Below are 10,549 nucleotides of genomic sequence, written 5' to 3'. Positions count from 1 at the left end.
ACCAGTGTAAAAGAGCCTCTAAATTGAGAAGGGGCACAAATTCCAGCCCAGTTAGCAGGGAGGAAAATGTAAACAGCCTTATCACAAATCCAATACCAATCTGAATAGTGATTAATGGTTACCTTCAGGACAAGAACGATCTGGAGAATTGGGAAAATATGCTTCACTACACATATCTAGATGCATGTTTCCAAGAAATACAGAGCCATTTCCTATAAAGCAGTAAGGATATTTAAAATTGGGCAAGGTGAAGACCTGGAAAGCAGTGACAAGAGCTCTTTTCCTCGTGCTAAAGCGGAGAAGGCTAATATCTAAAGCGGTAAGTGAATAGTCACAAGGGTTTGAGAAATTATGATCATAGTGCATCAGTCTGCACCACCAGTCAGACCCTGTTTGAATCAAAAATAAGCTATGTGTCAGGTTAGAGTTAATATACTGAGTACCATTTCGACAGTAGGAACTGATACAAACTCGTGCAGCTACTAAGAGAGCTAATTCATTACCAGGTAGGGGTCTTAGTGACGTCTGTCCTACAGCGGTAGAGAAATGTTGGCACACATAACAAGACTCATTGGTATATTGCTTAGCGGTCCAATTAGCGAATCGCCAAAAAACATTATCATGTGGATGAGGTTGCACTATGTACAACAATCCCTTGTTCAAGATTAGGAGGACAAAAAGAAACTTCATCCTAAGGCAGGAGAGGTTTCCACTCTACTCCTAGTGCTATTCTACAAACTCCACAGGATGGAGTGTGACCAAAAGAATACACAGAAATATAACAGGTTGAGTGCAAACTCATAAATAACTACTAGTGGTGAACTATTGCCTTTCTTGACGATACAGTGCTCAGAGTGCGGGCATGACCAATCTGCACTCGTCCCACCTTACGAGGCGCTAAGACACCACCAGAAATGCTACACTAATAGCAGAAGTAAAGTCGTTCAGTGGCAACCCCAGACAATCCCTCTGTGTCACGTCACTCTCTCTCTATGTCACATCACGGGTTGGACATCACTGCAGCACGTCTTTAGTCTAGGAAACAAAAATCACAGAGACAGAAAGATAATAATACACACGCATTTATTCATCTTTTGGTCTCACGCCAACAGGACATCTCTTCAGCCTAGTAGCATGGATCCACTGTGGAAAAAGATCAGTTAAGACAGCAGTAGGAGTAACTGCGATTATTTCTGCTGGTCCATCATATTTACAATCTCCCAGTTTTCTGGGGGTCAAAGATTTTACCAGAACAGTATCTCCCACATTAAAAGGATGTGTGGGTTTTGTTGAGGGTATTGGAGTCACATCAGCAATTTGTTCATAATGTTTAGTTAGAGTATCTATCAGAGCAGCAGAATATTCAGCAATATGTACATCAAGATCAGTTGTTCCTATCGCGGGTTTACCTTTCCTCCATGACACGGGAAAGGGTCTGCCAAATATAATTTCATGTGGGGACATGTGCACGTCTTTTCTTGGTGTCATTCTCATTTCAGCTAGAACAGCAGGTAACAGATCAACCCAGTTTTTACTCCCCGTGGTTTGCATTGCTTTAGTAAATTTTTCTTTCAGTGTCCTATTTGTTCATTCTACTATACCTGATGACTGTGGATGATAAGGAATGTGAAAATACCAGGACAGTGAAAGATATTTACACAAATTCTGTGTTACCTGAGATGTAAAAGGTGTTCCTTTATCTGAGTCAATAGCATGAGGCACGCCATAACGAGGTATTATTTATTTCGCTAAGAATCGGGTCACCACCTTTGCATTCTCAGGAGAAAACTTTTCTACCAAAACCAGAAGATATTTGAATGTGCCACATGCAGGCATATGCGTAAAATCAATTTACCCCTTTGCAAACGGGGCAGTAGGTAATGGAAGACTTTCGTGTTTACCTAAACCCTTTGTCACATTATTCTGAGCACACATCAAACATCTAGATATTAATGAATCAATTGTTCCAAGCATGTTGGCTATGCAAAAGAGTTTTTTCATATCTTCCTTAACCCCCCTTCGCGCGCGATGTGTAACACCATGGAACTCGCGCACGAGGAACGGAAGACAATGAGATGGCAGGCACAAACAACCATCAGCACAATACCATCAACCATCAGAAGCAACGTAGGCACCTTGAGCTTGCCAAAAAGTGGAATCATTTGGCATGGCTGAAGCTTGCAAAGACCATAAATCTACATCAGGAATCAAAGAGCTAGCAAGAAAGGATGTATTGATCAAATTAGAACCAGAGTCAGGAAAGAAAATCTGTTTTTGAGCTGCTTTTCTAGCAATACAATCAGCTAGAGAATTACCTCGCACTTCCTTAGAGTCACCAGAAGAATGACCCTTAGTTTTTACAATAGCGAGAGTACTAGGTAGATGGCATGCGTCCTGAACTAGAGAAGAATGAGAAATTGGCTTACCCTCAGCAGAATGAAAACCCCTGGATTGCCAGATGTGGCCAAAGTCATGAGCGATACCAAAAGAGTAACGAGAATCAGTGTATATAGTGACATCTTTTCCCTCAGAAAGAACACACGCACGAGTTAGAGCAAAAAGTTCAGCTGCCTGAGCAGATGAGAAAGGGAGAGAGTAAGCTTCAATGGTTATATCTGGCAATGCACACACAGCATAACCACAGAGAAATTTCCCATCATACGGTTTTGAACAAGAACCATCTACAAACAGAGTGTCACCAGTTGCTAATGGAGTAGAAGACAGATCAGGGCGTATACTAGTGGAGTGAATTATCTCTGAACAGCAGTCATGATCTGTATCTACTAACGTGTCGTCCTGTGCATTGATCAAGCGTGCCAGAGCATATCCAAGGGTGTCAAAAGAAGAGGTGGATTTTATCTCTAAGCTACTTGTAGAACAAAGGATAATCATATACCCAGACCGTCTCTGAGCCGTCATATGTTGTGTTTGAAGGTTCTGTAGCACTTGTTTAACCTGATGTGGAGAATATAAAATTAAAGGATGAGAGAGCATAATCTTCTCAGCATCTTGTACCATCACCGTACAGGCGGCCACAGCCCTGAGACAGGCAGACATACCTTGTGCCACAGCATCTAAAGTTTTAGATAAGAAAGCACATGGTTTAACAACACCCTGCTTGAGCAGTGAGTTTAAAATCTCATCTATTCCTGAAGCCTTGGCCTCGGAGAGTGGATATTGTTTAATGTACACAGGTTGCAAGTGTTTTAATTTAGCTTTATAAGGCACACAGTGAACTAACCCCACCTCATCCTTATGTTCAGCCCACAGACTGCTTGGCACACATTCAAGGGCAGCAGGAAGAGAGCTGTTCTGTGAAGAAAGGAAACAATTATTTACACGCATATTTGTAAGGTGGGAGAAAGAAACTGAATCAGGCACTTTATAGACAGCCTATTTCAGTGTGTTTCACGCCAGAAAAAGTCAGGGACATGTGTAGCCTGCTCATTAAATCACGACCTAACAGATTAAAAGGACAATCAGGCATGCAAACAAAACGATGAGAAAGATGAATTCCCTTATCTAAAGGACATGTTACAGTTAACTGGGGAGTAAAATAATTTAATTGAGCAACCCCTTCAATTCCCACAGAGCGGCCCCTCGTAATCACGACCCAAAGACGACATTGTGGGTTATCCGCACCCACGAGCTGACAGTGCCTAGAAGCCTTTATCAGCATATCAACAAAATGCAAAGGTTTGTTGGGAGAAGGGAGCATCTTAATAATGTCCTTCAGCGTGCTTACGGATGGTGGAAGGATTTTTGGACCCTTTGGTCCCATAGAGAAAACCAACGCAGTTTCTTGTCAAGGTTTGGGGTGAGACCTCTCATCCGGACCTTCATCGTCCAAATTATCATCATCCTCACCATTAGTATCCTCGGGATCAGAGGGCTGTCAGGAGTTCGTCCTAACACCTTCTTGGGAGTCTTTCCCTTTCCTGAGGCACAAACTTCCGACGAAGGAGCGCGTTTTGTAGGTACGGGGGAGACAGGCACAGATGCAGCTCACAAAAGCTCACAAAAAGGATTAGTGGGATTCAAATTAGGATAGATTTTCTCAATAATTAGTTGGTTAGATGCTAACGTTACTATGTCAGCATGATATGGAGGAGGGATCGGAAAGGCGGCTTGAATTTAGTTTCAGATGTGACCTTTGGAATCTTTTTCTTCTGTATTTTAGTTTCTTTTATGTCTAAATATTTATCCCAAAGAGCTTTTATTTCTACCCATTTTTGATAACATGAACCCATGTAAGGATAATCCCAACCTGGATCACCCATACCCTCATATATCTGAGAGTAAGCAGAGGCTAGATATTCAGGCTTAAAAGTACCTCCTCGTGGATAGGTTAAAAATTGAGATTGTGGTTCAGTCCACCCTAATAAATTATCAAGCCAAAGTGTGGTAAAGTAAGTAAGTCCACACCTATTCATCCAGTCACGCGGAACTTCTTCTGGGTCCGGCTTTGGATAAGTAGTTGTGTTCTTATTACCCATTTTATAAATGTGAATTAACCCGCGACAGAAAACCAATATCTTCAACAAACAACACACAATACTTTAACAAAGACAACAACAAAGAGCTCAACAAAGACAATAACAAAGAGCGGGCAACAGAATACAGCTTCCACACTATGCTTCAGTTCAAGGAACCTTTCAGAAGCGAGCGCGCGCTAAACAGGCGTAAAAGCCCCAAGACAATTCTCCCCCGTACTGTATATGGTCCAGATACCAAAAACCAGGGAGCGTGCTTGCTCTATGCTTATAGAGAAAAAAATTTAAAAGCAGCACTCACCTGATTAGAGGTATCCCGGACAGAGCCCCCAAATTGTAAGGATTTCTTGAATTTTGGTAGACCTCCTTTTGTCTACTCAATGCTCAGCCTGTATTCTGCTTGTCCCGCCTGGTACCAGGGAACCCCTCAATGATACACACAAGTCAGTGCTCAGTGAGACATTCAAAGTTTATTGTGGGAGACAGGAGTATATATACGCACACACACAAAGAACCAAAGAAAAGGTGGATGCAGGAGTGTTTACATCCAGTCTGGAATGCTTTTATGCTTTTAAAAGATAATGAAATGGGGGGTTCGTTGGATATTAACTTTAAGTGTGAAACACAGTAGGCAGTCGGTTAGAACTGTGTGAGATGGTTTCTTAATTGAAGAGAAGCACTCAAGGGGTTGAAAGAGATCTTATTTACTGAAGACTTTGCAGGGATACATGCATGTGTGGTTTTCTGAATGAATTAAACAAGAAAATAGACTTAAGTATGAATATAACAGTGCCAAGTAAACAACACACAATATAACACTATGTTCCTATATAACATAGGCGCTTATGCTTTAACTAACCACCAGAGGGCAGTATAGGCACAGAAATGCGGCGTAGCGGCCGAGAACACGTCTGGGTAAGTAATACAGGTAGTGCTATATTAAACAGTTACTACTAATCAGTGTGAGAATACCAGCTGATTGTTCAACACTAACAGGAACTGGAAAGCAATCACTTACTTCCCATGTACGCACACTGTAACCCAGTACTCGATATCAACTTCTTACATTAACACAGAACTAACTAGAAGGAGGCTGCTGAACTTTCTGTCGTCTCCTGTGCACTGCATCTCTCTTCCTGCCTGCCGTATAGCTCCGCCTCCTCATGACATGGCAGCCATGCTGCAACCTTGATTGGGCAGAATCTTCTGGGTCTTAAAGGGAACCGGGCCTTTTGTACAGCCGCCCCCGAGTTCAGGAACTGAAATCGCTCATCAACAAAAGGAATGTTGCTGGTCTCAGTCATCCTCGGGTATGGTTGGAAGTTGGTGAGACGGGCCACGACTCGTGTGTAGGTCTTCCCTTTGACTTCTACACTGGCAGTCCGAACGCGACCATCAGCGCCTGGAAAAACCTTAGTGACCCTGCCTACCGGCCAGAGGGCCCGAGGAAGTTGGGGGTCGATGATTAAAACTACATCTCCGATTTCTATGGCCTTCTTCTCCGTTGTCCATTTCTGCCGTGCTTGAAGACCTGGTAAGTAATACTTTAGGAAATGCCTCCAAAAGTGTTCCGCGAGCAGTTGGCTGTGGCGCCAGCGTCGTCGACTTAGAATCTCTGATTCCTGGTAGATGACTTGGGGTAGTGATGCGTCTCGACGGCCAATCAGGAAGCAGTATGGGGTGATCGGGTCAAGGTCAGCTACGTCGGAGGAGGTATACCCAAGAGGCTTGGAATTAAGGATGCCCTCCACTTCAATCAGAACTGTGGTAGAGTCAGACCAGAGTACAGTGGAGCGAATGGGAATGGTGAGCTCTGTGGTCAGAAGCTGGGATAGTTGCGCTCCGCTAAGGGCGGCACATAACTCTAGGCGTGGTATGGATTGTTGCTTGCGGGGGGCAACGCGTGACCTGGCGGCAATAAAGGCCACTTTAACCTGGCCCTCATGGTACTCTGTTCGCAGGTAGGCCACGGAGCCATACGCCTGCTCCGAGGCATCGCAGAAGACGTGGAGATCATAGTTGCAGGGTTGGTGGACGTCCTGTGAATAAGAGTAGCATCTGGGTAGAGATACCTTCTCTAGTCCACTTAGCTCCTGTTCCCATTTCTGCCAGGATACAAGAAGATCCGTTGGCAACTGTGGGTCATCCCAGTCGCGCCTTTTGTCCCACAGGCGCTGTACCAGAATCTTAGCCCGAGTGGTGTATGGGATAAGATAGCCAAGAGGATCATATTGGCTTGCTAGCACTCGGTAGATCTGACGCATAGTTACTGGGGAGGAACGTGTGGCTCGATGCTTATAACGGAGCGTGTCGGACTGACAGTGCCACTGCAGTCCGAGTGTGGACTCATGGACTTCTTGGTGCCCTTGACTGAGCCAGAGGTCACAGGTATTAGATCTGGATTCGGTGGGGAGGTGAGCAATCACCGACGGACAATTACTGGCCCATTGTCGAAGCTCAAAGCCTCCAGTGACTAGAAGTGCTCGCAGATGATCAACTAGGTCTTTAGCCTCTTGGGGGGAGGGGAGACTGTGCAGGCAATTGTCAACATAAAATGATCTTTCAATTACCTCCCTGCATTGGTCTCCTAGCTGACTGTGATCCATCACGTGTCTCTGCAGAGCATATATGGCACAGCAGGGACTGCACGTGGTGCCAAAGGGGAGCACCTGCCACTGGTACACCTCAGGGGGTCTTTCAGTCATCAGATCTCGCCACAGAAAACGGAGCAGGGGCATGTCACCAGGGATCAGCCTCACCTGGTGAAACATACCACGGATATCACTGCTTATGGCGACAGAGTGCTCTCGGAAGCGTAGCAGGACTGCTAGCAGTGATGGGCCTAATGCAGGTCCTGGAAGGAGGAACTCATTAAGGCTGTGGCCTTCAAACCGAAAGGAACAGTTATAGACAACCCGGTTCTTGTTATTGTGCTGCACCATATGGTGGGGAATATACCATGACTCTGTAGAGCTATTCACCTCGCTTGATCTCAACTTGACCACATAACCTGCCTTTTCTAATCTGACAATCTCGGCTTGGTAGGCAGACGCCTGCTCTGGGTTCTTAAGGAGCCTCTTCTCGACACCCCTGAGGTGCGGTAAAACGGCTTCCTTGGGCATAGACAGGAGTGGCATACCCTGCATACGAAGAAGCGGTGTGGCGTACCGCATCGTACCTTCTACTTCCACTTGCACAGTCTTCTCCTGCAGAAGCCTAACGGCTTCCTGATCCAATTTGGATCGTGTCACTACCTTCTCACTGCGGTAGGGAATCACGTCCATCTCCCATAGTCTCTCGACATGAGCGAACAAGTCCGCGTTGTGGATGGCAGCCGCGAAGAAGCACTGGTGTGTGCTAATCTCACGACGAACCTCATGCGAAGGACCTTGCAGGGTCCATCCAAGGCGGGTTTTAACCGCTGCCGGACCTCCTGGTGGGCCTAACCGAACCGGTTCCACAGGCGTGATGAGATGTGGACAATCTGACCTGATCAGCAACAAGGGCCGCACGCTATCCATCATCTGCAATGGGAGACCAGCTAGATGTTTATATCTCTGCTGTAGGGAAGCTACTGGATAGGTATGCTCGGCAAGGCCTAGTCTCTCAGCTGTAAACGCATGCTGAATTAGGTATTTCTTGTGAGGATGAGACACAGGTGATACTGTGAAGGAGACAGCCGCCCCATGAAGCACCTGCTGTTCTTGCCTCACTGTGCGCAAGATGAGGTCTTCTGGCTGGCCCCTGAGATTCAGCTGCTGAGCCGCAGCATGGAGGAGGATCGTCCTCTCAGATCCATCATCCAGAACTGCGTACGTTTCCATGGATGCAGTTTCATTTGCAATGATCACCTTACTAACTTTCAAAAGGACTCTGCGGCTACCAACAGCACGGTCCGCATACAAAATGTCTTTCGTCGTACTCACGAGACATGAATTCTCTTTAGGTTCCGTCTCTGCACTGGTAATCCCCACCCGCTCATTCAGGTCATGTAATATAAACAGGTGTTTCCTGTTACAGGTCTTGCAGAGAGCCTTCAGTGTGCATCTGGCTGCATGATGATTGCGGCCACACCGCCAACACCTATTATTCTTGCGGATCCATACCTCTTTCTGTTCTTTGGTCAGTTCCTTAAAGTTGGGGCATCCATTAAGGAAGTGAGTAGCATTGTCACAATAAGGACAGTAGGCTCGTGACTTCTCTCGGTTCCTGAACAAGTTAGACTTTGACTCTGGCGCAAGTGTTCTACATTCGCTGACAGCAGTGGGTTCCTCAGCCCCCAACAGGATACTGGTAGATCTGCTTGTGGGCTTGGTATCGTGACGGTCTTCCCTTCTCCTGATAGGTAAGGGTGGGGCATACATGACCAATTTCGCAGTGTCATCTTGGACCTGAAGCTCGTACTCTAACCAGTTTGCAAAGTCGAGAAGGGTAGGGACTGTGATTCTAGACGGGTGAATGTACCTCTTAAAGCTGATCTGGAGTTCGTGGGGAAGCTTGCTTTGGAGTCTAGACACATGGGAACCGCATTCTAATTCCGCTGTTCCTTCTGAACCCAACTGCTCCAACATACTGACTAATGAGCGCACTCGAAGGGCGAAGAGCTTAAACGCTTTCACATCACCTGGCTTTAGATTGGGACCTTCCAGAACTTCAGTGATGCTTCGCAGGACCAGCTTGTGTGGCTGACCATACATCTTCGTGAGAGCGTGCATCGTTTCTGTATAGGGTCTCCCTGAGTTACAGTAGGAGTCCGCCACTAACAAGGCCTCTTCTAGCTTAAGATGGTCGGTCAAAATCTGATACTTAAAATGCTCACTCGCATCTGCTGGCAGAAGATTGTCTAGTGCCATCCGTAATCTGGAAAACTGCCTGGGGTCAGCTGCTGTCAGGCTAGGAATAGTCGGCTTAGGTCCTTGATACAGCTGCTCTGGGGCATGCGACACCTCCCTTCTAGATGTCATCTGAGAATGTGAGGGTAAGCCAACGTCTCTCTCTCTCTGAGGCTGACAGTGTCTAATACCAGTCGTCACCTTGCCGTACTGTCCTGCTCTTTCTGACTGAACTGGGTAGGTGTACGGCCTCTGAAGGAGTCGATAATGACTCTCATCGGTATGCGTCCTGGGCGAAGGCGTAAGGCCCTCCATCTGTGTTAGCGGCCGCTCACATCGAACAAACGGTGGTGAGGGAACTTCATCGGCATACGCTACAGGATCTCCCCGACTCCTGACGGATGGTGGTGCATGAGTGCGCGGGGCGGGTACAGGTGTCGCTGTGCGACGAGGGGTCTCCCCCCTGGTGCTGAATTGCTGGATCTCCCGCTTCAGCCAGGCATTCTCTGCCTTAATCCCTTGCAGCGTAGACAGGATCTCGGGTAAAATGTGGCTGCGAAGCTCATCGTTGTCCCTCTTCATCTCGAACCACATAGACTTTATATCAGACAACTGTTGAGTTCGACGTAAGTATTCTCTGGGCTCTGGTGACACATCTCCGAATGGCTCTGGCCATACGTCTCGGACGACTAGCTCGTCCGTGTACGAGAGCTGACTCAGAGGAGATGACGATCTTGAGACGTGTTCTGACATAGGTGCAGCTGCTTCCATTCCAGCTTCATTCAGATGTAGACCTGACGGCGCTTCCCTCTCCGAGTCAGTTCCTCTGACGTGATAATCCGTAAGATATGTAGGCGGCCTTATTTGTCGTCTAGGTCGGACAACAGGAGGATCTGACTTATGATGGGACGTCATCTCTCTATTGTGATTCACAATCCGGCTCGAAGGACCACTTGAAATGGGGGGTTCGTTGGATATTAACTTTAAGTGTGAAACACAGTAGGCAGTCGGTTAGAACTGTGTGAGATGGTTTCTTAATTGAAGAGAAGCACTCAAGGGGTTGAAAGAGATCTTATTTACTGAAGACTTTGCAGGGATACATGCATGTGTGGTTTTCTGAATGAATTAAACAAGAAAATAGACTTAAGTATGAATATAACAGCGCCAAGTAAACAACACACAATATAACACTATGTTCCTATATAACATAGGCGCTTATGCTTT

Source organism: Clarias gariepinus, chromosome 15 (assembly GCF_024256425.1).
Source record: "Clarias gariepinus isolate MV-2021 ecotype Netherlands chromosome 15, CGAR_prim_01v2, whole genome shotgun sequence".
Lineage (NCBI taxonomy): Eukaryota > Metazoa > Chordata > Actinopteri > Siluriformes > Clariidae > Clarias > Clarias gariepinus.
The sequence above is the reverse complement of the archived record's forward strand: the minus strand, read 5'-3'. Positions refer to the sequence as shown.